This window comes from Coturnix japonica, chromosome 5 (assembly GCF_054131305.1).
Source record: "Coturnix japonica strain WE chromosome 5, WE-NBRP24, whole genome shotgun sequence".
Taxonomy (NCBI): Eukaryota; Metazoa; Chordata; class Aves; order Galliformes; family Phasianidae; genus Coturnix; species Coturnix japonica.
In genome coordinates, this window is record NC_140667.1 from 19,178,847 (window position 1) to 19,206,822 (window position 27,976).

Here is a 27,976-nt window from a genome sequence, read left to right on the forward strand (position 1 = left end):
CTGGACTCTGCTCTCTCCTTCAAAAATTCAGTGGCATCAACTCCTTCTAGAGTTTATAAAGACTCCTGTGGAACAGAGATTTAGCTCTCCTCAGTCCCAAATGCTCCAAGCTACTGTGCCAGCCATCTGCCACTGACTGCTGTGGAGTGCATAGCAAATCTACAGGATGGGCAAGCAGTGGTGAATAGTTGAGGGCTAGCGTGACCCTCAAATGGTTTTGAATACTAAAATTTGGATTCCTCAGGATCCGTCAACTTCTTGCTACGCAGAATCTTCATTTTCAAAAGGAAAGGGACCAACCTTCGTGGTCAGGTATAGTGTTGAGCCATAATGGCATGAAAGAGATTTTTATTTATTTTTTAACTTCATGTTGATAAATGTATCTCAATGTTACAGGTGTAAACTCAGTACAGGCTTTAGTTTTATAGCAAGATAAACTGTAGCAGGAAGGCAGATCAATAGGATGGGAAAGGCATTACAACAAAGGTGTGATGGGAGAAGGTCAAGTACAATGGAAAGGTGCAATAAAGGAAGGGAAGATGATTGCTCACACTTATCAGAAGATTCTAGGTTTGCAGGGGAAAGCTTCACTAAGGAGGGATCTGCAGGAAGAAATCCTTCCCTAGGGGCAGTCAGCCCTTAAATGAGGTCTAAGAATGGTGCAGACAGGCTCCATCCCTCCCAGTTGAACAGGTGAGTTGTCTTCACCTGTGTTCCCAGGGCTGACCAGGTCTTTATTTTATTCATCATTTTAAAAAGGGAAACAGTCCCATTCACAGTGCATCACATAAAATAACACCGTTCCCTGTGGACTTTCATTGTCTTGGGAGAAAGTAACTCTTCATAAATAATGCAATAATTCTGGTTTCCTCTCCCAAATGGCTTATTTCTTTCAAAATAGCAAAGCCTGCTGCATTTGCCTGGCCAAGTTGATAAGTTTGGGTTGCATCCACTTTATTTTACTTTGCAAGTTTAAGGAAACATTACTTCTGCTTCCATTGGGAAGGGGCCAGTGGAACTTGGTAGACTTCTGCTTTTTTTTGCCCTCTCATGAGATCATCAGCATGCATCTTATAAACAGGACAGATCTCATCCCAACTAGAAATGACAGAAAGGAGCCGAGTTCATCACACACCGATGAAAAAACATTTCCATCTTAGCTCAGTAGTGCTTCGTCAGGTATATGATGTCATGCAGAAGACCTTCCCAAATTGTGTAAGGGACAGCTTACATTTGGCCTAAAACTCAGGCTACCTCTACCCATCTTGGTTCTGTCCTGAGGTGAGGCAACAAAGATGTGCAGGAGATGGATATACTGTGTCCAAGTATCTTATCCTCAAACTATCAAAATCAGGTCTTTTGGTCATGAAGGATTTTTTTCTTCTATAAAAAGTTATTCCCCAAACCCTGAAGTATTGCACTCATAGTTATGTTTATTTTGATCTATGTCCCACTAGGTCTCTTGTATTTTTTATGAATATGCTTCTCATATGAAAAGTAGATAAATATTCATGGAACCAGACAGGATGTATCTAAGAATGCTAAGGTAGTGGCTTATGTCAGTACAAAGCTGCTCTCTCCTGTCTTTGAAATACTTTCTTTTATTTCGGAGCCTATGGCTGTTGTATTTGAGCAAATTCTTATTTGCAGCAGCCTAGGACCTTGCTCTTCTGCTGTTATTGCTGTGCATTTCCTCATGTTACATATGTGAAGTTGAAGTTGTTTTTGTGCTGATGGAGTAATCCTTTGTGATAGTACAAACCAGGGTCCATCTGACTGGAGTAAAGCTATGCCAGTAACGTAAAGGGAGTCGCACTACATGGCAATCAGCAGCATAGCCTTAGAGCAATGAAGTCTGCATATGAGATTGTATTAGCAAAGTTTTAGGTAGCAGCTGAGAGATGTGATTTCTCCCATCCATGTGGCACTTGGGAAACTAACTCTGGAGTTGTTTTCCAGTGTAAGAGAGATTAACTGTTGAGAGTTCAGTGGAGAGGTCCGGAAGACTGTCAGAAGCTTGAATGCCTTGTTGCAGAGAGGTTCAGGGAGCTGGTTAGCTTGTGTAACCTGTGGTAGAGTAGGCAAAGGGGAGTTCATAGCATTGTCTTTAACTATGTAACAGACTCTACACAGCAAATAAACAGAAGGCAGCGTTCTTAGGTTGTAAAAAAACCTACCTTCTAGACTTAAAGGAGCTGTGACTATTTTTATGGAGAACTAGATTAAAAACTAGCATAGGCTATCCAGAAAGTCCACAGCAGTTCCATCCTTGGAGATGCTCAGAACTGGACATTGCCCTGAGCAATCTTGTCTGTATTTCAAGTTGGTTCTACTTTTAACAGGAGTTGAGCCATATGACCTCCAGAAGTCACTTTCCATCTGAACTACTCTCTGGCTTTAGAGAGTCTTTGCAATTAGTCTCTGGCAATGTACTGGTATCCTGTTTTCTTTTTTTTCCAAAAAGGGAATATAAAGCATGGAAACAGGAAGAGTTGCTTGAAACAGTGGGGTAGAGATGTCAGGTAGTAGTTAATAAAAAAGAAGAGCTACAATGGAAGCTCTGTGCCAGAAGCTATAGGAAAACCTCTGCAGTGGGTTCTGGTTAAAGGAGGAAGCAAATACATGTGAACCATCTGCAGGAATCTAGCTGTGCTAATGTGAAGATATTTTGTTAAACAGACTAAATTTGAGAGCTTTATTAAGAAAAAAAAGTGCTGCCAGGTAAATTTTTTCCTCTGTTTTTCAGTACTCTCCATGTCTTCCCATCTGACCGCTCTTCTCCGTATCTATGTAATACAAATCAACATAGCTTTACTGAAATGAACTGAACTACGCCACACTTGTTTTGGTTAAATATGAAATTAAAATTAGAGTTGTTTTAGTGCAGTGAAAGTGGTAGGAGCATAAGGGAGAAATGGGACTAAAAATAGTGTTTGGGAAATATATATAGCCAAATGAACAAACAAGATGCAATGAGTCATGTCCAGTGGTTCTTGCAATAAAGGAAAGAAGATCTTCTCTGGGGAAACCAACTGGGAATAGCTTTTGCTTATCTGGAGCTGCCTTCTGGGTGTAGCTTTCTGGCAGTGTCTATTTGCCCTGTAGCCATAGAGTGCACTGACCCTGGCAGGAGAGTATTGGCATTCACAACAGTTGCACTGATGTTATCACAGAATTGGAATTAATTTCTGAATTGACAGCACTCAGGAGAACTCAAAAAAAGAAAAAAAAAATTAAATTAAATTAAAAAAAAAAATAAATGTGCACAACCTGAATCATGGTGATGGTTTGAGTGCCTGCTTCAGAACTGATCTATAACTGGTTGCATGTGATGCTTCACAGCACTTAGATAGATTCAGCAGAGCTCCGAGGGTAAAGAGGAATAGTCTCTGGGCAGAAGTCATGGCAGCACTGGTCCACAGGAAATCATACAGCCAGGGACAGTGTGTGATTAGCACAGAAATCTTCTAGCACAATTAAGGAAATGTGTTTTTAAGTCTTGTGTGTTTGGCAAACACGGAACAAGCATATCCATGGACATTTTATACATGGACAAAGGCTGTACTGGGGAATGTCCTAAAGACATGACAAATACCACTGTCTTAGAGGAATATGCTGCAACACAGTTAACCTTCTACCTGTCTTTTGCAGACTTGTAAGCTGGTGGTGTAGCTTCCCTGAAGCAAAACTAACCACACTGAGTAGAAAGCAGAGGAATAGGGCAGGCTTGCTTTTTGCAGGTTTGAAACCCAAGTTTAAGCAGGACAGCATTGGTCAGGCTGTGTGGCAGCAATCTGGCCATCTCTATTAAATATAAAACTCAACACACAGCAGGGATAAGGGGTTCTGATGACACTATTTCAGCTTTGTTCTCATGGTAACCATTGTGTCATCAGGCTACCATGGTTACTATAATATTCCTTATTTCAAATGTTAAAAAAGGCAGAAGGGGGGAAAAAAAAAGAACAACGCAACTTCTTCCAAAGTTGAGAAAGAGCTGTATTGGTTCAGAATTAAGCAGTCATAAGGAAAAATATTCAGCAGTTGTAGAAAAGCCATTTTGAAATCACAAAGAACTGTTTTAATCAGTAATTGCTGTTTCTGCCGTCCCCGTCAACATATGGTACATGTCCTGGGGTTTCCTCTCTCTCTCATCTTCTCTCACCAGCAGCTATTTTGATGAACATGCACTGCAGAAGGCTAATGTGGTCATATTCAAAACACTGGAACTTTAATTTCAGCTTGAGGTAAAAACATCAATTTATTTGGAAGTCAGAAAAAAAAGACCTCAAATATTAAGATCAGGGCTGTAAGGTTATCTTACTTCAGAGATTCAAGAAAAGCAAGAGATGGCTTGACTTTGACACTTTCAAGACATCAAAGCATATGGCTGAGAGGAAATCAGAATGGCAGCTTGCTATTCCTTGTTTGAGTACAAATTATACACTGATGGCAGTACACTCTTAGGGGACTGTGCCTGAAGAAACCTCTGCAACTACAGCATGAGAAATACCTTTGCTGAAGGAGAGAATGTGCACCCTGTCCTTTGTGAACACACAACTTTAGAAATGGTTTGATAATAAGAGGTGGAAGAGCTTTAGACATTTTACATAAAGAATGAGAAGGAGCACAAAGAAGACAAGCAATGCATGTATTTTCAAGAGCAGCTGATGTTCACAGGGTGTTCAGTTTCAGTAACTGCTCATTTCAAGACAGCCTGAAGAAGTTGTTAGGCATTTTGTATGATGTTAGTATCAGGTCCTGGAAAATAGCTGAAGATAAAATATCCAAAACCAGTACACTTAAAATTTCAGATTCTCTTCTGGAACTCTTGTTAGTTAGGGACTGCTCACTTGGTGCAGGATTGATTTTGAAGAGGTGGAAAGAAGATCAATGAAGTGCTAGGTGTGAAGATTTGATGGGGAAATTCTAACATCAAACATTTTGCTAGCTTCTATAATTGCTTGATCTTACTACCTGTATTACTGTTCCTCCATTTTCCCTTATTTGTTATACTTAACTGATGTATCTTTTCTGAATTGGATAGTAAGCTTCTGAGGCCTGCATTTTGCTCTGTTTGCAGTACATTAACTCAGCGAGCTCCAATCCTAATACAGTGTATGGGACTCTTAAAAAAACATGGAACTATTCAGGCTGTATTGGTAGTTGCCAAAAGACATCAGGTTTTTTGTTGTTTATCCACTGGCAATTATGGTGTATTGTAGATATACCCACAACACATGGAAGTTTGTTTCATTGACCAACAAGCAGAAAACAGTTTAATAACCGATGTGGAAACCTCACCCAAGAGAATTCAAATCAATGAGACATATCCAGTTCATTCTAAAATGTTGCACTTTTAATACATGTCATACTCGCTAGGTATTAATGTACTCCAGTAATCCCTAAACTCACTTGACCTCTGCAGGATGGCTCCTGTCCACATCCAGCATTCAGAACACTGAGTCCACATGGACTTTGTATTTTTTGCTGCTGTGTACTTCACATAGAAATAGTCGAATCAGATTTTTTTTTGGCAAAAACAACAATAATCACCAGCCAGATCTCCCTGTATATGCAAATCCATGGTCCATCTTCAGTTTCAATTTCAGGGGAAGTGGGGGGGCAGGACAGGCAAAAGCACAAATATGAAAGGAAAGGCTATCACTACAGAGAATCCTGCATCTTCCCTGTAGAGAATTTCTATGCCCTCAAACAGCTAGAGGTGTTTCCAGTGTTTCTCTCTCTAGATTAAGCAGTCAGCTGTCCTTTCTTAATGTTCACTGTAGCCTAGCTGATTTTGTACATCTGTTGTAGTCCTGCAAATATTAGTAAACAAGCATTTCACAGCAAGCTTTGCTGCTAGGCAGAATTGATAGACTTTTCAGATAGCTCAAATCTGTGTATCTGAGTATGGCTAAGTGTATTTCCCTGTTTATTTCTCTGATTCAGTAGATCTCCTGCTCCAAGTTTAAAAAAAAAAAAAAAAAAAAAGTCTGGAAATTATTTTTAGGAACAGAAATAGAAGCTTCCATAGAAAGAGGCTACTTGTATTTGATCCAAAAGCTCTGCAAAACATGTTTCCTGCAAAATATCTTCTGACTCTAAATAGTCCTGCCAAGGTCGAAAATATCTGAAATCCCCTATTTGCAAACTACTCTTCAGAGAAGAACTATTTTTATCATAGTTCCTGAGCTTTTTTGTCTAGGACAAATCAGTCTACTTGCTGCTGAAGTTCATTCATTGCCTGTTGTAGTCAATGTAAGTCAAAACTTGAAGCAGTGATTGAGCATCTGGTGGGAAGACAGGGCCAACCCAGGGGAGCTCAGTTGTATGCAATGTACTTGAGGGACTGAAAGAGGTGGAACCAGGAATCCATCCTTTCCCAGCCCTCATTTAAGGGCTGACAGTGGAGGCAAGGTGATCTTGCTGGAGATCCCTGCCTACCTGAGACCTTCTGAAGGTAAGCAGCTTCTTTCCTTTATTTCTGTGTCCGTGGTTGTTGCATTTGAGCAAGTTCTCATGTACTGCAGCCTAGGGCCTTGCTGCTCTGCTGTCATTGCTGTGCTTCCCACTGTTACAGCATTACACCAGTATATACCAGCAGTTGTGACTGTACAGAGAGATATGTATTGATATTCATATGCATCATATGTATAATATACATACATGGGTGCATATGAATTCATACGCACATACATATGTAAATAGTGATAGCCCCAAGAGATGACCATAGAGCAAGCTAAAATGTAAAACCAGGGAGTCTCATTAATTAGAGCCTTGTGATTAATAACTTATGCAAAGTTCAGTTCTGTGTCATGTTTATAAGAAACTACCACCATGGAAAATATATTTATTAGTTTCAATATTATCTTGGTATCTTCAAAATACCTTCAGTGTACCAGAAAAGGATGGGATGCCTTGGTTTAATTACATCTTAGGGAATGTAATCAGCTAAGAACTTTAAACTATATATCATGTCAGAGAATCATAAAGATACGTTATACATCTTTTATGCTGGAAATAACTTGATTAAGAAACCGAGGGCCTACATACTGCATGTAGTCAGAGGAAGTTGGCATATGCTGTGCAAGACTGCTTTGTCTGGCACCTGAAGCTGTTTTCAAGCTTTTTCTTTGAATACTTGTAGTTGGTATTCATTCCCAGTCTCATTGTCACTTAGCATTACTGAACTGCCAGCAGCAGCAGCACCCTTTCTGCCTATTGAAATAAGCCTTGGTTTATCAGGCAATGCTGAAAGTTACTTTGAATTCTGATTTAAGGGAGTTTATGAATTAAGTTTTCTCTTATTTGGAAAATACTGAAAATAAAGAATGACAGTAAAGAAAAACTGATTAAAGTTTGGCTGTTATCAAGTTAAAGTTTTCTGGTGCAGCTCTAATATTTCTCACATAGTTTCTATCTTTTGCAGTAGATGGAACTAATCATTTTCCTAGGATGCTATTTACAAAATGTGCAGGAGCTCTTTGTTAATGTTCTTCTTCTTAATGTGCATATAAATGTAATATAATGGAATGTAAATATACAAGTCTAAAAACACTAGATTGTTTATTATAACTAATCATCTGGGAGATGTCTAAGAAAAACCTTATCTTTCATTTGACAGTATCATCTGCCACATAATTCAGTACCTCTCTACATGAAAAATATGATAACTCCTAAACCTTATGTACTGCAAGAAACAATATTTTAATTTTCTTAACAGCATTTGAGAAAGTAGTATGCATTTTCTATTATTTAGGGCTTTGGAAATACATAGCATTTGAATTTGTTACTCAAGGTAGGAATCAGTGGAGTAGAAGCTACCCAGTACTCAGACATAGAATTCAGCAGCTGCAAGGCCATCCAAGCCTAAACTGAAGGTCGAGCTTTATCTTAAGACAAAAAAGAAAAAAATATTACCTGTGGTAAGCAGTCATTTCACAACAACAACAACAACAACAAAATCTATTTTCCCGACCTGCTACTGCATCTCCTCAAAATGAAGCAGAGTGAACTGCTGTAGACCTTCAAAAGGAAGGAGGTGTGGATTAAGAGAAGGTGCTCTACTTTGATCTTTGGTAGTTGTTACAGTGACATCACCATGAACAAAGCCTGCCTTAACTCCTCTTAACATCTTGCCCTTGGGTCCTCACTTCATATATGATGTTCTGAACTCATACTTTTTTCATACATTAAATCACATGAATATAAGTGAGCTTGAAGGTCAGACTCAACTTGAGGCATAAACCAGGGCTACTCTCTCTGAAGATTATGCAAGTTCCGTCAGCTTATATCCAGAGCAGACTGAGTCTTGAAAAACCTAGAACTTCATTTTCTCTTTACGTGTTTTTTATGTGACTGGTTAAAGATTTTTGGATTCAAATAGCTATCAGAACAGTTTGATAACTAAGAAACAACAAAGTGAAGGTTTTGTTTATTTGCTGAAATCTCCCTTCCCAATTTCCTTTGTATTGTGATGGTGGCAGTCTTGCCTAGAGAAGTACAGATGCATGAACAGATCCAAACTTCAAAGTAAATTCTGAGATTCATTTTGCCTGATAAGTCTACATTTTAGTCCATTCATTTAAATGCTGATGCTATTGACATGACCTGTTTTACAATGTGGAAGTCCCGTTTATATTTCTTGATACAGTGTTCCTAAGAGTGACAAAAGGATGACCTTCTATTTCAAACTGAGGCAGCTCAGGAATCAAGCAATCTAACACCTTTCTTGTTGATTTGGAGTAGTGACACATATCACTAATATATTGCGTGCACACAAAAATAACAAAAGAGATGCTCTTGATTGCATTACTCACTTCCTATTTCTAATTTAAGGAAGCATTAGTAACAGTGTTACACAAACTGTTGATACAGTATTAACAGGAAGAAATACAGTACAATGCATCGTAGGAGTGAGGAGTGATACAATTTTCCTGTGTGGGCTGGCAAACGTATTTTTTAAAATATTCTGATTACACAGACTATATATGATTAGCTTAGTTGGTGCCAGTTACAGGTGTTTTAACACCTACCTTCTCCTGTTACATGGTTTCTGTCATGATTGTCATATCATCTAATCACTGCAGGAACGGGCATAATCAGAATTCTTGGTTCCTAGGAGTAATATGGGAGATTTACTGTTGTATGTGCTTGGCTCAGAGAGAGGCCAGGCTTTGCATACTCTCTTTTCACCTAAAAGCAGAAATAATCTGGAAGCTGATACTTATGCTTGGGCCTTATTTCCTACTCTCTGTAGTAAGAGAGCAGATAGATGTAAGCATTCTGTCCCACATCTAATTCTGATATTTGAAAGTTTATGTTTATTGGGAGTTAGGCCAAATGTGGTGATACTGATATGTTTTCCTTTCTGTAAGTTGGAAAGTCTAGATAAATTATGTTTAGCCAATGAAAACCTCAGCTATTTCTATATTCCAAAAGTATATTTGTTGTGATGTTGTTTCCTGAAAGAGAAACGAAATAATTGGATTTCAAGTAAGTTTGACTCATCTCCTTAACAGCTGAATGATTTGGGACTGAAGTGCCAAACCACTGGATTTCTCAGAACTGCTTAGAAGCAGACGAGTGCAGGGTGTACTGCATCGGGTGAAACCTTGCTTCTGTTCCGTATCACCAAGAGAACTTGGGTAGCTGGAGACAGGAGAAGAGGAGGACAAAGCAGCCATACTGCAGCTCATAGGAAGAGCTGAAGCTCTTGTACAGCCCCATGGCTAAAATCTTTAATGATGCCTGAAGCCAGTCTTTATTCTTATCAGGAGAAAGCCTTGAAAAATCTGCATCAATGGCTTTATCAAACTATCTTCAGTATACAAGAGTCAGAAAGAAGTTGGCACATATTTATATAAGCTCTAGTAAAAATAAATACAGTAAACTTTTGTGCTGTCCCAATATTTTCCATTGTGCCAGGTGCAAAAACATTTCGAAAATCTTTCACATAATACACAGCTTGCAACAGCTGATCTCCTAGAAAATGAAAGTCTAAGAAGAACACAGATTACATAGTTCATGAAGGAATTAGCAATGTACTCCCTTGCAGTACATAATCTAGTCTTTGCACGCCTACTCAGCTGCACAAAGCAAAAGAATAATGACTGGAGTGGCTGGGATTCATTGGGATGTGTTTGAAAATGGTTTCTTAATTCCTGCCTCCTCTCCGTGGTGTCTAATTCTCTGTCCCAAGGCAACCTGAGATGTGTATGTGCTCATCCATCAGCTACTCAGCCAGTGAGGTGTTCTAAACTTCCTAGTTTTGCCTGGATCTAATTGTCAGAGCTTCCTTTGAAAGCCACTTAAGATACTTCAGGAATACTCTCTCAAGGCAGCTGTAACCACCTGGGAGAAAACAGCCTCCTATGAATAGTGCTGAATGATTTGAATAACCTCAGAAACTCAGAAGGAGTGCAAAGGGGGAAGGACATTTGTTACTGTGTTTGTTCGTTTAATTCTTTTCAGAGTGACATTCCAGTAAATGGTTGCATCCTGTGTTTGAAATGTGATTATAATGGAAAAAGAAGAGTCAGTGAAATCACTCTCTTCTTATATATGCTGCTTTTACAATGGCTGAGAGACAGGATCCAGGGAGGGATTTACATATGGAGATGTTAAAAATTTTTGACCAGTCATATCTAAATTGCTTGAACATTCTGAATCAGGATCTTGAGAAGCAATTCAGTGAGTAAGAAAAACTAGGGTTTTTTTCCTATTTATTTATTTATTTTCCACACATAAACCAGATTCTGGATGTTCCAGGGACCTGCTCTGTGATGTTTGCACTGCTTGACCTGGCTGTTTTTATATCATTTTTGTGAAGAGTTCCCCAGTCTGCTCTCATTCAGTCCCAATTTAGGAGTTAGCACATTCTAGAGCTCTTAGATATACAGCTCTCTCTTGGTGTATGGGTTTGTTGTAGTTTGCTTCCCCTGGAGGTCTGAATATTATTCGTCTTTCATATTACTTTGTCACTTCCAATGTGGGCTCTAAGCAAATGTTGCTTCTGTGTGCATCTGCTGGTTTTGTCTTTGTTATTCTGTGCTTTTAAATAATCATCAGAGGTGCCTAGGGCACAGGATAGGCACCTTTCCCATCTGGTTTTATAAATAAATACTTATAGAAAAGGCAGCTGTGGCAATTCCCCTTCTCTGATAAATCTCTTTTCAAAGCTGTGGATTAAAAAGCATTGCAGATATTCAGCAGCAGGGATCACGACTCTGAGGACTAGAGTGAAAGAGTCACATGTGAACTTCTAAGCATGCATAAATTACCTTCCAAAACACAAGTTGAGAAAGTAACAAACGCATTTTGTGCCTTTTGCCAGCATGGATAGAAGGTACCTCCTATCACTCAGAACAACTCTCTGAGGCATTACAGTCATCTCTGGAAGCTGAAGAAGGCCTATGTCAGAACTGCTGCCTTCAGAAGTGTGTTAGAAATTCACGTCTGCTTTCTCTGAGATGTTAGAAATAGTACTGCAGAGACTCAAGAGATGTAAATTAAAATTCCAGCTCTGACACAGACTTCTGAAGTGTATGAGCAAATTACCATGTGTCTTGGTTCCTATTGGTAACAAAGATGATAATATTCTTCTCTCTGTCTTGTAATAGAATATCAGACTGAGGCCATTTGTCAGTAAATACTTGGACCCCAGCCCTTCTGAGGGCAGCTTAAGCAATAAAAAAAGAAGTAAAAATGATAGTAGGTACGCAATCTCAGTATTGATTTTATATTCTAAACATGACTTAGCTGTGAAGACAGATGAATTTTTATTGAAAGGTATAAAACTTATCTGAGAGACAAACAAGTAGATTTGAGTGCAGACAGTTGTTTTCTTCCTATAAAACTCCTACCTCATTGGTTTTATAACTGCATAAACTCTCAAACCCAGCTCATCCCCTGTTGTCGTTAAGCTTTGTGGAAGATCAGTAAGGGAAATGATCACAAACTCACAGATTTTATCATTGTGCTCCAAATTTTGTTCTTTTTCTTTTCACAGCTCATTCCAACGTGATTCTGGATGTCAAAGACTGATGGCAAAAATATAAATTATCCTTATGCAGATATTCTGAAACTACTCCCCTAGTTGGTATGTATGATGCTTGATATTAACTTAAATTCTTCAGACTTGTTTACTGGAATGGGTATTTTGTTGGAGACAATGTCTCCTTTCCACCCAGAATTCATTGCTGATTTTGAACTAAGCAATCCTGGATCTTTACTGCCCAACTATCCACCAGGAAAGTGCATTTCTCAAGAAAAAATTCTGGTGAGGCAGTATTTTACAGTTATGAAGCAGTACAGGACCACAAGCCGTCAGAACAGCTTTTCAAGTTAAGTATTGTTGGTTTTTTTATCAGCCTGAAAGACTGAGGAAAGCGAAGGGCAAAGAAAGCTGCAGTAACTCCACAGCTCTATAGATGTCACCAGCCTTTCACTCCAGCCTTTCCTAACCATTCACTGGTTGGTACCTATCTCCCCCCAGCCACTTACTTTGTAGCCCCGGTGGGACTGTTCGTATGATGAAAAACTGAATAGTATAAATAAGAGTTGCCAGCAATGAACTGTGCTTGGACAGGAGACACAAAATAGAAAGTCTAAGCAGTAACACTATTTTTTTCAGATACATCTTAAGCAAACTTACTTATTACAAGCCAGACAACTTCATAAATTTCTTCTTGGGCATTGCCAGTTAAATCATTAAAAAAAAAAAAAAATGTTCAGGAAATACCCTAATTTATGGAGATTATTTGCAACATTCTGCTTTCTCCCAGAATTCTCACAAATCCAGAGAATGTCATTACTTTTCATGTAATATCCACTGCAAGTGTGCAGTGTTCTCTCAAGCTAGGAGCTTACCTACAAAATGGGAGGGACAGTTACAAAAGAAAAATAGGAGTAAGAAAAATGGCTTACTTATAACCTTGCAGAGAATGACTTTGGTCTGCTAACCCACACTGAACAAGGAGGAACACTGTGAGGATGGGGCAAAGTGGGAGGGGAAAGAAGAATAAGGAGATGGGATTTGGGGGCATAAATGCGACCTTTTTAATTAACAGCTCTCTTGGATGTTCTACAAAAGTACCCTAGAATTTCAGTTTTTATTCCCTTGTGGAGCAGCTGTGTAAGTACTGGAGAGGGTGTTACTATATGGGCTGTGCTGCTGTCCAACCACACATCTCCACTTGATGGTGTTGAAGAGAGATTGTCTTCTGTAATCAGACTCTCGCTTACTGCTTGAGCACAGCTGATCCCTATTACATGTTTTGCTAATAGAAAGAAGTACACTGAGGTCAAGTTTGTGCTACAGTATTTGGCTAGAGAATTTGCCAGCTGGAGGTGTGGGAAGAAGGGGAGGAAAGCACCTCAATGTAACATGGCTTTCAGAGAAATTATTTTAGCCATCACATAAGAAATATCTGCAAGGGTCTTTGCCATCATGGGTAGAAATTACCTATGACTTTCAGAGGCAAGGCCTGGCTAAAGAAACTGTGCTTAGAAAAGCTACACTTATCAGTCCCGGGAAACCGTTTTGACATAAGCTTTGTTTGATCTCTACCAGAGGCATTTCTGAAACTGCCCCAAACAGTGCTTCTTACTCAGCTTAAAGTAACACACAAGGAGTGGGATTGAGAGATCAGAAACTGGAGTTAGGAGAGGGACAGGTGGGCTGTAGGGCCTGGTTGCTGGAATCCTTGTCTGTGAGATGCGAGAGTTGGCTAGCACACTGTATATTGCATTGAACATGTACTGAGCAGGGCAGTGCTTTTCTCTTGGGCTTTAAGCAAGTTTCTCAAAGTAGAGAGGATAAAATAAACAAATAGGAAAGGAAAAAGGAAGCTTTCTTCAGAATTTCCATTCTCTTAACACAACTTTTGATTTGTTGAAAAACTTTTTAAAATACACCTCAAAATGTTGAGAGTACAGATTAGATCAGCTGGTAATGATACTGCAGTTACCTCACTGATAATAAGTATTCAGTGCCTTTCATACTACGCCTTTTACCTTTGGGTAGATCTGTATCCTATTTTGGTATAGCAGGGTACACTGCACTGTAATCTCACTGAGAACCAAGCTGTTCTGAATTTAAACTGGTGTAAAAGAACTTAGACTTTTTCCCCTAGAAGACATGCAGTAAAAATAACACTACAATTCCCCAAGTAGTAGATTTTCATATTATCTATGTTCATTCAGAATTTGAATTGTAAAGACTGAATTTCATGTCTACCACCTGACCCAAAACAAAAGCCTCACAGCTGTGTTTGTTGCTTCTTGGTAATATATATATATTTTTTTTTTTTCCAGGAAAACACAGCTTAAGCTTAGCTCTACTGAAATAACTGGTTGTTTGTGCTTAATAAAAGTGTCTGAAAAGTGTGTTAATAAAAGTCTCTGAAAAGAGAGGAAGTATGCCTATGCCAGGGAACTTGCTGTTTAGCTCCAGTGCAGTGCAATAGTGTGTCAAACATGAATCTGAAAAGATGTTTTAAAACCCTGTTCAAGGTGAAGAAGTTGAAAAACTAGAAGTGTGATGAGGAAGTGCTTAATTTGGGTTTGTGATTAAATGCACAGCAGGACATATTCTGTTCAAAAAAAGGTTTCACCACCTGAAAGCCTGCAGATGTTCAGGCAGGAGTAGAAATGACAGAACAGAAGTAAATTTTCTGTAGCACTATGAAACTACAAGAGTAATTCATTCACCAGATTGACTGTGACACATTACTTAATCCATCAAAGACATCTATTATGTAGATTCTTATCTCAAAATGAAGAAAGGCCCAAATGTTTTGGGATGCTAAAGCTGAGGTTTTGGAAGGAGTCAATAAGACCCCAGATGCTTTCAGTGACTACAGAGAAGGCAAAATGGCTTAGTGATTTAAAATGGAGCTTGTTGGTAAACAACATCAAAAAGCTAGTTTGTCTTGTTGCATGTAGCCCAGTTAGGAGTCCTACAACTACCCTGAACCAAAACATTCTGTCTCTTCTCAGTGATGCCCAGTGACAGAACAAGGGGCAACAGACACAAACCAGAATAAAAAGGTCCATCTAAATGTGAGAAAGAACTTCTTTACTTTGAAGATTTCAAAACATTGAAAAAAGCTGGCTAGGGAGGTTGTGGAGCCACCTCTGAGGTCATTCAAAACCCACATGGACACTTTCTTGTGTAACTTTAAGGAACCTGCTTTACTGGTGGGGTTGGACTAGGTGACCTCCAGAGGTCCTTTACAACCCCTACAATTCTCTGATTCTGTGATCAGGTTAATTTAGTTTACAAGACAATGATGACTGGAGTTGGCCTTGGAGATGCACACAGGAAATTTATTGATTGGTTATAGCTGTCCATATACTTAAAAGGCATAAGAAAATGAGCGTTTCGTCTCTATTGCAGTAAAAAGTTCTGATCTACTCTATTTATGAAACTTATGATTGGACAAAAAAACTACTAGATATTTCTGTGATGTGTTCAGTGTGTAATTGAAAAAGGAAGCATTTTTCCCCCTATTTAACCAATATTGTTCTATAACAGTTTTAATTGGCATAAAGGGAGATTCATTTGAATATCCATTGCATTCATCAGGATGAGATGCACTGCAATGAATAATGAGTGAATAAAGATGAAAGACTAAAATGTCACCATTTAACATGATATCTTAGGACTTCCATGTTTTAGACTATTGGAATTAATTGGACTAGAACAAATCTTTATGGCTTATGGCATGTCCATTTTTGCCTAAAAACGATGGAAGCGTAAGCGCAGTCTAACCCATTTGTCTAAAATAGCTTCACTTAGAGCTTGATTAAAAAGAAATCAGCTGGTTAAGTTCTCCAAAATAGTTTTTCCAGTTACAGTAGCATAGGTCCATCTTGCACCACATTTCATTAGAGGTAAACATTTCTCTGAGCACACATGGACAAATATTTCCAAACCGTATTAGCTGTTTGGAGATAACTTTGTCTTTAAAATGATTTCTCAAGAAAAACCAGCTCACTGACATTTCCATCTGGAAGAAGTTGCATACACAAATAATCTTTGCGATCATTATTTATTTTTATCTTCCAAGGCCATACTTTACTGTAGGGAGAAACAAATTCTACCTGAGTATATGCCAGTTTACTAGAAAGTAGAATTAAGCAGAAGCACATTTAGCAAAACCAAAGTGTTGGGATCACAGACACTGCCTGAGAATTTGGCTTAATCTTGACTATCCAAAATCACAATGCAGAGTAAAAATATATTTATTCCAAAAACAAAATAAATTCACTTGTGTTGTAACCAATTTAGATGAGCTAACATGAATTTCAAATGATAAGATTGTATCAGCAAATGACTTTCAAAGCAATGGACTTTGTGTTGTGTTGCAAATATTTACACCACAAGCTTGGTTCAAGCACTAACTTAAGAAACAATAATAGAGGGCCCAAATCACCCTTTATTTACTTTGACTATTATAAACTAACAAGACTTGAAACCAGATTGAGAGTGTGTATTCTTTAATCACAGATCAGGCTGTTGTCCTCGCAATGAGCTTGCAGAACTAAACCACAGCCTGCACAAAGCAAGCAGCCGTTTAAAGCTCGGAAAGCTGAGATTCTACTGCTTCACTTTCTGGTCTGTTCTAAGGGTTAGTCATTCTTTTTCTTAAAAATGTGTTTCTTATTTCCCATCTGGCATCCAGATATGGGAATGTATGTCAGAATAGCTTTGCTGACTGTTCTGTGCTACTCCTGATCAGAGGAAAATCAGACTGAAGATCTGTTTGCCACTGGTCCTGAGCTAAAGAGCCTGTTAGTGCTGCAGTTCTGAGCCCGCTATTCCAGTCAGTGAGCTGGATCTTCATTATTGTCTTACTGCTTTCCTCTGTTTGCTCCACTAAGTGAACACTAGTTCTATGAGTCAGCCCTTACATGTGTGTTCTATGCGCTCTTTTTTTTTTCTCCTCCCCCAGTGCAGAAACATCACAAGCTACAGTGATGCAGTCTGCCATTTCTGCACGCAGAGCAGAAGGAGTTCATCCTGCTCATTTGCAAGTTATTCCTACTTTGTGAAACTCAAATGCTCATGTGCACACAAAAATATAAGCAAACCTACCTTTATCTCTCTCAAAAACTGCTGAAAGCCATCAGTTAACCCATATGGAGGTAATCTTGTGAGTCTTTTAAAGTCTAATCTATCCTGTCATATAGGATCAGTTAGTGCATATCAGATCAGCCAGTTGCTGGAGAGTGGTAGATTATTATTATTATTTTACATAAGTAATTATATACGAAATTGTTGATAATCTTCTAACACTTGTCCTACAACATGATTTTGTGATATTGCTGTTAAACTTGTAATTACATCGCCACCTGGTGCCTGCTGGCATCATAGAACAAGCTGTTGCAAAAGCAGCGTTTCTATGACAATTTCTGCAGCAAATGCTGTGGTGTTGATGTAAACATTGGGCTTGAAAGATTTCTTCTGAGAGAAGCAGGATGGGCAGAGTCTCTACCAAAATTCAGGGTTCCCGATGTCTGATGGTCTTGTAATATGCTGGCTGACATCATTCTCTGTGCCATTTGTGGGATGGGTATAACCCTGCAGTTTACTGCAGTGGTGGATATCCTGGGGAACACTGAGGTGGAGTCTGCTGCTTCTGTTAGCGCTATGCAGTATAGCACGTGATGCAGATCAGACCATGGGCAAAAGCATCACTTCTTCATCCTGGTGCTTGAGAAATCCTTATTTTTGAATACTCTTCAAATACAGAGAAGTTCATTTCCCTTTATTTTGTGAATTGAATCACTAATTAAGAGCCTGATTCAGCTTCCCTTAAAGTGAATTTGTTCCTGATGGTGGGAGAAGACCCACAAGGTTCCACAACTATGACTTACCCTTGGCTACACATGGAGACAGAAGTGAGAAAAAGACCTTCAGAACATGCTGCCACTTGGGACACGCTGAACAGATTGCAGCAACAGATGGTTTGATTTCTTTGTTGTTGTTTTTAATTTGGTTTCATGATTTGGGAACACTTCCTTTCAGGCTTGCTACAAAGAAGTCTATTTCCATGCCCTTTTATGCTATGAAGTTTGTGTGCGCATTAACTTTGCCGAAGGAATCTGTGCTGCTGTGACTCAAGGGAGTCCTGGAACAGCCTCCTCTTCACATCCTTTTTGCACATTGTCTTGAGGGGAATTCTTGTGGACAACACCCAGACACCATCCCATGCTGTGCTGTCCAAAGCAGAGTTTCACAATGCCTTACTGTGTAGAAGGGAACAGGGAACTGGGCCACAACCATTTCCATCTCCTTATGCTGCACTATGCTTTGTCAGAGTTTTTGTTTCCCAGGCATAATGGAGGTCCTAGCTCACCCTTCTACCACAAAGTGGGTACTTCAGGCAAGAGAAACATTCTCCTGTGTCTTGCCTCATGCTGCCACCACCAGAACTATGAGGTAGGGAAGCCAACTGGGTGATGTCATGAGAGGGCAGTGGAGCTGTTTGTTAGAAGAATAGAATCATAGAATGGCCTTGGTTGAAAAGGACCTCAAAGATCATCCAGTTTCAATGCCTCTGCCATGGGCAGGGTCACCAACCACTAGGCCAGACTGCCCAGAGCCACATCCAGCCCGGCCTTGAGTGCCTGCAAGGATGGGGCATCCACAATTTCCTTAGGCAAAGCTAGCATCAGGGAAAGGTGGGGCAGTTTAGAAGTTTGAGGCAACTAGAAGCCCCGGGGTGTTTTTTTCTACAGAACTATCTTGTGACAGAGAAGAATGAGGCAAATCAGAACAGAAGAGGGCTCATTAAGGTGGTGTGGTTTAGAGTAGAGCTATTAACTTGGGGAGGATGGTGAATTCAGTGATCTGGGTTCGCCTCAGAGATTATCTACTTCTGAAAACTGCATGATTTTCACATCCTACATCCCCTACCTATACACAGAGTGTGATGTTTGCATGGAGAGGAGATGGTAGGACAATCTATCCCCACCAAGACCATTTCATAATCTCTGTTTTTTGGCTGTTATACCAGCTATACAGCATCCCCATGGATACAGGCAGATCTTCCTTCTGGATGCTGACTACCATGTTCGTAGCGATTTGTCTTTTCTTACTTTTCTCCAACATGCTCCAGGAGAAGAAACTGTACTTCTGAGACTTCTGTATTGCACCTTGTATAAGTATATCAGATACTTGGCTGAGGAGAGCAGTCACCCTCGGACTCACCTCTGATCATTTCTCCATATCCTGGTCATTTATTTATATTTTATTCTGGATAGTGGTCAGTGCTCAGCACTTCCTGGTTTCCTGAAGTCTTTGCTCCTCAGTACTCAGAAAGTAACTCTGTCCCACCTAGCACAGCCTGTGTTTAACCAGGAACATATCTCTAGGAACTGGTAGTCCTATTTGGTCCCCAGATCTGCATTTCAGAGGTGCTAAGTACTTGCAGACTCAGTTATCTTTGTTTGGAGCTGCTATGGTTCAGGAGCTTAGCCATCAGGTTCCTGATAAATAACCCATTGCAGCCAGATAAATCTGAGCTTACATTCATCAGCCAAGTGAAAGGAATTAGTCGTATTGACACCAGATGAGAATCTGGCTGTAAAATATTTGTAAGGCAAAGAAAGGAAAACATGGGAAGCTTTCATAGATATTCTGTTTAATGTTTTGTAAACCTTCCTGCCATGTTGCTAGGAGAATTTTAATACATCAATGCATTTATAGTAGATCTCAGCTAGATGTTTGAAATCAGAGCCAATTCTTCCCCCACCCTGAACTTCCTTATTGTTCCCGTCACCATTTCAGCTCTCTCCTGCCTGGAAAAGACCCTTCTGCTGACCTACTTCCTGCCTATGTAGCAGCACTAGGAATTGCACAAGGAATCCTTGTTTTACTTCACTTCAGACGCTGACACTGCATTTTGCAGCTAGCTGGTCTTCATCTGGAGAGTACAGCTCTTGTGTTTCCTGATGTGAGTCAGTTGTGAGGAAACATTTAACCTTTTGTCAAAGGTTAAACATATAAAAGGGGAATGTGAAGCTCTTGTATTCCTGTTATTGCCACATTAAAGAGAGCAGCTTTCATGGCTGAGCTAAATCTAACTTTTTTTTAATATATATTTCTTCCCGTATCTAATTCAGAGCTGCAGTTTACTGCACTTGTTAAGGAAAGTATACGTTTGAACAGGGCTGTATGACAAAGGTCATTCACTGACTGTTTCCACTGAATATTTGCTTCTTAATAATGCTCTCCATCTTTATCCCCCCAACTCCCAATGGATTCAGAAATGTTTGGACCTTTCCAAAAAAAGGTCCTTTAATATTATCTGTTTCTAGAAAATACAAAGGGCTTTGGAGAAAAATGAACTGCAAACATGCTTGCACTCCTAACATTCTATTAATTTCTACTTATTCTTACTGGCACAATATTGTTTTAACCCATCTTTCTTCACTGCTTGACTGACTATACTTCTTTATCTGTAATGAACAAGACTGATGACTTATCTATGTTACTATGATCACATACCTCTTTCCTCTGGTTAGATGACGTGCTCTTGTAGATTTGCATGACTGTTACAGAGCTCAGGCTGGTTTTGCTGTGTATTGACTGCTTCTGTGTTTTGAAAAGTATAGGAGCACAGCTATTTTTGTTTAGAGGCAATCCTAGTGGTGACCTGCTTGTGATTTTGCAGCAGTTATACCATTGATAATTCACTAATGCTTGGCTTTATGCCATGAAATAACCAAAAGCAATAAAATGACAGTGGTGCCCTTCAGTCCATCCTCTGCAGAGACTCAGGTGTAGCAAACTTGGCTTGCAGCAATACCCCGTTATGTCATCTCTTCTTCTTTAGACAAAAGACCTAATGAGGCAGGCAAGTGCTCCTTTACATGGATATTTGCACAAATCTTTAAAACTAATAATTTCTTAAAATCTTGAAGGTACCCACATTTTCAAGTGTGGTCCAGAATTTTTTTTTTCCAGGAATACCACTTCAGGTCCTTGGACAAAAGTTAGCTGAAATTACATTGGCGTAATATGGCTCTTTGCTGAGAACTGGACTTCAACAGGGCTGTTAATTGGGACCTGGCAAAGTGTTCTGTGTGATGTTGAGATTGGTGCCATGGAGAAGAACTTCCAGTCTCTACACAGGCGCTGCTTTTTGAGGGATGAACAGACTCCAGCTAACCAGTACAGTGCTAGAGACACAACCAGAAGCCGAATGCCGTTCTTGGATGGCTCAGCAATGGCTTTAACCATTAGCTGTCTATCTGCATGCATAAAAACTGACAACAGCCTCTGCCTCTCAATTATTATTGTATTTTCCATTTTACAGAAAAGAAAACTGAGACAAAGAGTGGTCAAGGTTATCCAGCAAGTCTGTGAGAGAGCCAGGGGCAGAGTCTGCTATAAGCACTAACTGCAGGTTTGCTCTTGAATCTCTGTTTCTCAAGGCCTCCATCTTGGCAAAAAAGCAGATTTTATTTTATTTTATTTTGCATGGCCTGGGTCCTTCTGCAGCTCTAGTATTGTGTTGTAAATGGGCAGTTCCACGGAACAGCATTGCCAAGCTATAAAGATACAGTCTTGAAAGGGAAAGGACGATAAACAAAATATAAACAAAAAAGAAAAACGAGAAACGTCATTCCCAAGGGAGTGTTCCTGACAATCTGTTAACTTCTCATTGGCGTATTCATAACCACTTCCAAAAAATGTCACAAACTCATGGCAAAGCAGCTGGAGCTTCTGCTGATGAATTGAAGGAAATTTGTTCTAAAGAAAATACATCACATGAAGTTAACCCACAGTACTGGATCAGCCAAAAACAACACCATGGAACAGGAATTCCTTTAATTTAACAATGCCATAATCTCACTGCAGGCTGAGCAGTAACAGTATGAACTGCACACATAACACCTTTCCTTTCATCTGAAATCTGGCAGGGGTGAGTTTTAACAGAAACACGCTAGAATTAAACTTAATCTTCAGCTTGGATGCTTTTTTTGCTTTTTTTTTTTTTTTCTTCTCGATTATGTGAATTTGTGTTCCTATGTTTTATTTCCAGACATATAAATCATGGGACATTCAGAATATACTACAAAATACTTCAAAGCTAGCACTGTGAATACTATGTTGCATGAACTGTGGAGGAATGCTAATTTTCCACTGCTCTTCTCTGTGCTTCAGTAGTGCTGGTTCTATCTCCTCCAAGGCCATCTCAGTCTAGTTGTACTTCCCTTAATTACATTAAGGGAATTAATTATTCTTTGTAAGGATGGGAGTAACTGCTGTGAAACATGCTGTCAAAAATCTATGCACCACTTTCCATTGGTTCTTCATTTGCATCATAATTAAATGTCACCTGGTCCAAAACTAACTCCTTATGAAGCTAGATTAGAAGAGCTCTGTTTGGTGACTTCCTCACATTCAAAAACTGGTGGTGATGCAAAGCAGATACAATACAGAAAATGCACAGAGCAGCTGCATGGCCATCACTGTAGCTTCTGGCCTGCAGTAGTAGCTTTGATTTCTTCTGTGCTCCTGTGGAGCAGTCCGGAGAAATTGCCCTGAGGGAAGACCTGTAGCACATACACTAATCTGTCTCCCTGTGCACATGACAGCACACTGTGTTTGCCTGCTAGGAATTGCTGCATATAAACACATGCAGTTCCTGCACATTGCTACTCTTGATCTTCTGTACTTCCCTAGCTCTGAGATCTCAGTAATGCTGTCATACGCTTGGATTCTTCTCTCTGACTCAGTGCCTGAATTAGCAGTGTAGTAACACCAAGCTTTGTAGGTTAGTAGTTCAAGGTGCTATGAAATTCTACAATACAGTTTCTGTGATACTAGTAGATTTTTGGGTAAGGAACCAGTGAGGAGCAGGAAAAGGTAGCTTAAATGAGCAGGGTTCTCTTTTCCTTTTCTCCCTCCTCTCTTAAAACTCCCTTCTGATCAACTAGATCCTTAGGTACTGGATGAAGAAAGACAAATGAAGTGACAACTAAAGATGGTCCCAAAGGTATTTTTCTTTTGTAAATCTCAGATATGTGGAAAGTTGGCTCAAGTTTGGAGGGAGGAGGTTTCTAGTGCAGCAACGAGTATGCAATTGGGAAATACAGTAGAAAAGGGAGAAAAAATGAAAGCCAAATAATCGATAGAAGTGATGAAAGGTGTCTAAGATGTATCTCTGTTTCTCACTTTCCCTCCTCTGTGTTTAACTGTTTAAACTTCTAATAGGTCTGTAGTTTCTTTCTTTAATTTTAAATGTAACATCCCTGTAATGGTAGGTTTCCACCATGTTAATCACTAATGCTTACCTGCTTTCACAGTGGGGCTGTTCTTCTAGCTGCTGAAGGAGTCTGGGGATATGGATTTCAAGGGACTAAAAGAACAAAGATTAGATATCAGTCTGAAAGTGGAGTGAGGAAATTATATATTCCAGACTTGAACCCGCACTCACTTTTGCTGGATGTGTAGGCTTTATTGCTGTGAAAAAATCCTGCTTAAGTCAAGAGGCATACACAGGAATGTTATTCACCCTAAGTGTTTGCTGATCCAGATTCTTACTGAAGGAGAAGAACCTCAAATATTCTAAAAGTGTATAAACAAAAAAGAAAATGCAAGTTGATGTGAAACAAACTCAGTAGAAACTTTTGCCAGGTAAGCTAGAAAACGGTGCTGCAAAACTTTGTTATCTGCAATGACAATCTGAGAAAATAAAGATTAGTAGTGACCAGGTACAATATTGAATCTGAAAAGACTCATAGGAATTTGAGCATTGCCTGGGAAAGTGCTCCTGAATGTATTTATTTCTAAGTATGCTCTAAATTCTCTATATTATCCTCCAGGAGTAAGCTTCTTTCAGCAGTATTGTCAGGAAAGAGTTTTTGCACTGTGGAGAAAAATGAATGGCCTGCCCATGAACAGAATGAGAGAAATGAAGTCACAGCCATGCTAGCAGGCCATGTTACCAGTGGTGGTGTTTATATATAGGAATAAATCAGTTTTAGTTGACAGAATTAAATTGCAGAACATTTTCACCTGAAGTTTGAAGGTCTTTGTCTTCTTAGGATAAATCTGGCTCTAAATATCCATTACAGATTGTATAATTTGACTGCAGGTAAGTGGGAGATGTTACCTTGCTAAGCTATGAAAAATTAGAGACCGGTCCTGACCTGGACCTTTACCAAACAGTTATTTCCTATATGACAGGAAGCTGCTATGAAGCAGAGCAATATTTCTTTTGTCATTGTTCTAAACAGTGCTGGCTAAAGCAGAGCCTCCATGTTCATTTATCTTAAACAAAACCAACCTTTCCACTCACAGCATCTGTACATCTACATCTGTAGCTGCAGACTATTAAACCCTGTACACATTTGTTAGTTACATGAGCCCCCCCTTTTTTTTTTCCCTTTCCCCAACTACATAGGACAGTTTTAAATCCACTTCAGAAAGAAGGATGATGCTTTGGAATTGGATATGAAACAAGATTATCTGGGCTTATTTCCCAGTCCTGCCATGTACATCTGGTAGTCTTTGGGCAACTCTTAGCTTGGTCTATTCTGAGCTATGCAGGACAGACACCTTCTCATTAGTTATGCATACATGCAGTGCTTAGCACAAAGGGGACTCCAATCACTCATGAGCAACCAGTGAACAGATGGTAATAAGTTGCCAGTATGAGTAGGTATTCCCACTCTTCTAATTTTCTGTAGCAAATTTAATCTAACAGAAAAATCTTGCCAGAAGTCTAAAATCAGAGATACGTGAAAGGAAAATGAAAATATCTCTCTTCCAGCTACAAAATGTAGAAAAGACTTTCCACAGTAGGAACAGAGGCATCTGACTTACAAAAATGGAGTCAAGAAGTCTTCGGGGCCATATACTTACTTAATCTCTCACTTGCAATTCCCTCAGATGAGCTTTTTACAGTTAGGAGTTTCCCAATTTGGCAATAGTTCTGCACTGTCACAGTCGGAGATGACATAATGAACTACTCTTACGCATATTCTTGAGCTCTTCTGAGTAAAAATAGTGACCCTCAGCTTTAATCTTTAGAACTTTGCGTCTCAGTGCAGCTATTCCAATGACAAGGGTGAGTCGATCTGGCTAAGGCAGGAAACAGATGCATCCTTTTATTCTTAACATAAATTGTTGGGGTTTATTTTTTGGTTAGCTGCAGTCCTAATCTCAACTTTGATCAAGTGCAGAGGAAAAGAGTAATTAGTGAAGTATTAGTGTTATTATTATTTCCTGACATTAACTTTCACTGCTACTTGTCCATCCTTTTCTCAGGCCCAAAAAATGGTGTGCGAGTTTCGCATCTGAACAGCATCTTTACTGCTGGTCTCTCTCTGTCCTCTGAAGTAATGCTGCACTCTGAGGTAATGCTACATTCACTCTATTGAAGTGGTAAAAAAGAGTAAAAGAAATAAACAGCAAATACTGAATGTGGTCACAGTTGCATAGGTGGTGTCTTGTAACAGTTTAACTTGTGCAGCAAGGAGAATACATTTAATCAGTGCATTTTTTTTCTTGAAGAACTGCTTTCCAAATGCACCATTTTGTCTGCACAGCAAATACATGAAATAACAAGTATTTGATAGCTTATAGCAACTATATTACTGTATAACAACATGTAAAAACTAATATTGATTGGCACAACTAGATTAATGATTTTTTTAATTTTTTTTTTTCCTCAAAGTGTCTGTGCATGGTACAAAATTACTATATCACCATGTAGCTGAATCACAGAAAGAGGTGGAAGCAAGGAAATGGCCCTCCATCTTCTGAAGCCAAGGCCTATAGCTGAATGCAGGAGTTTATTCCTTCCCAGTGCCTTCCAGGAGCACAAGTTTCTCAGCAGTTCCTATACCTCATTGCTTCCCCTATTGCAAGAAGACTAATCATTGTGTCATTTGGGCTGTGCCGCAGGCTGGACGAATACATCCTTCTCTCATAACATCTGGTCTGGATAAATACCCCAAGGACCATGAGGAGATGTAGAATGTTAGCTTTTTTTCCTCTCTGCTCCCTTTCTCTCTCTCTCTCTCTCTTACATAATAGCTGATTTTTGGCTGCTGAAGTTATCCCTGGTGAAATGCTTTAGTTCCCTAAGCAGTAATGATTATTCTTCAGACCACACTGCAAACATTTGTGTAACTTTTTAATACAAGCCTGCTGCATATGTACTTATTTAGTTACTCTGGTCATGGTTCTCAGTATATCAAAACTCTACATCATAAAGTAATTATGGACATATTCCTCCTGTATATTTCAGTCTCTTAAGGGACTGATTTTGAAGGCAAGATTTACAAAGAATTGTAGGATTTTATTTCAACTGTATGTGTATTCAAGCTGAGACAATCATCCAAGAGGCAATCTAGTCCTTTTGTATAAGTCTCCAATCTTACTCCATCTTGTTTATATTTGTTTTCATTGCAATCAGCTCCTTTCAAGATATTTTGGCACTTGATTTAACCTAAAGTTGCACTTTAGGATCATTATAGACACAGAGACAAATTCAGTTCTTAAGTATTGGGGAAAGTCAGTGTATCAGTACAAACATATATGCCTTCAATGTTTCTGAATATTCATCTCCCAGCATCATGCCTGGACACAAACCACTATACACTCCAGCCTGTATGTGACTAAGTAGGGACTGCACATTAGTAGCCTCGCTGGGCATTGTACAGCAATATCCTCTCCTTAGAGACACTGTGACAAACAGGGTATCTCTCTCAAATGATACGTGGATACTTTTCTATCTCAGGCATCTAGATGAACAGACATGAAGCTTGGAAACTGAAACACACCTATACACTACTGTATAAATATCATTTCTTAGAATGCTGAGCGGGGAAGAAAACCACCCTCTGCCATGCTTGCACACGTTTTGTTATGTTCCTTGCTTGGAGATGCATTGCAACTCACAGTTCATCTTTCCCATCTCCGCTGTCCCCATGGAAACTTTGTATTGCAGAAGATGATGACACAATGTGATACAAGTTGCTATATTTGTTCATGCAGGCCAGCAGGTTCTGTACAGCCTCCAGATTTTTCTTCTCCTTCTCCCTCCTCTTCAACAAGAATACTGAATATGAAAATCACACTGATTTCAAACTCAAGCTCTTAAAGCAAAATGCAAATCTTCTATTTTTATTGGTGTGTTTAATTAAAAAGTTATTTAAAATAATTTAAAGCAAGCAGTGCAACTAATCTAAATATTTTAGTTTGGATAACTGAAGCCAGTCCATCTGAGCTGATTCAGGAGGTCTACCCACACTGCTCACATCGCTACATCAATGGTTTAGGAGGGGAATGCTGATCTTCCAGGTGAGACGTACCTAAATGGTACAGTGTTGGGGATAAGAATAAGTTGTTAGGTTTTCTATTATTAAGCTTGCAGGATTTACAGCATATTCAGTAGTGCTTTGGGCTGTGATAACAGGCTGATGTAGATTGGAAAATCCTAACATTACATCATCTGTGATGAGAGAAAGTAAAAATTCTTGGAATGGGTGGAGAAATCTCTGCCACCCTGGAATGATAAATGCTTGGAAAGCTCTCATGATTTTACTGAAGTGCCAAAAAAGTAAATATTTGTTCTATACAAAAATCTTTTAGGCCTGCCAGTAGCTGAATTTGATTATTCTTGTGTTGGTTGGAGATTTCTATTATTTAACTGAGTATTTGTAGACAGATGGACTCTTGTAGTGTTAATAAAAACAACTTATGTAGGATTATGTAGTAATTAGGGAAATACTGAGGGATTAGGAAAGAAGATAGCCTGCCAAAACTGTGTTCCTGTTTATACACAGTTAATTCCTTCTTACAGCAAATTAAGCTTTTTTTTTTTTTTCTTTTTCTTTTTCTTCAGGCATGCTCAGTTATTCTGATCATGTAGGGTGAGGGTTTGGGATACTGAGAATTGGAGGTTTGTAGGTCAAACTCATCTTCCTGTGATGCTTCAGTCGT

General features: G+C 39.2%; 1 long non-coding RNA gene across 1 annotated transcript; it reads left to right on the forward strand.

Moving 5' to 3' along the window:
- The first annotated feature begins 89 nt into the window (after nt 1-89).
- Nucleotides 90-27,334, forward strand: LOC146760708 (uncharacterized). Its single transcript, XR_014946516.1, has 4 exons — nt 90-312; nt 12,014-12,103; nt 25,295-25,383; nt 27,247-27,334. It is a non-coding gene; the product is annotated as an uncharacterized LOC146760708 (long non-coding RNA).
- The last annotated feature ends 642 nt before the right edge of the window (nt 27,335-27,976 follow it).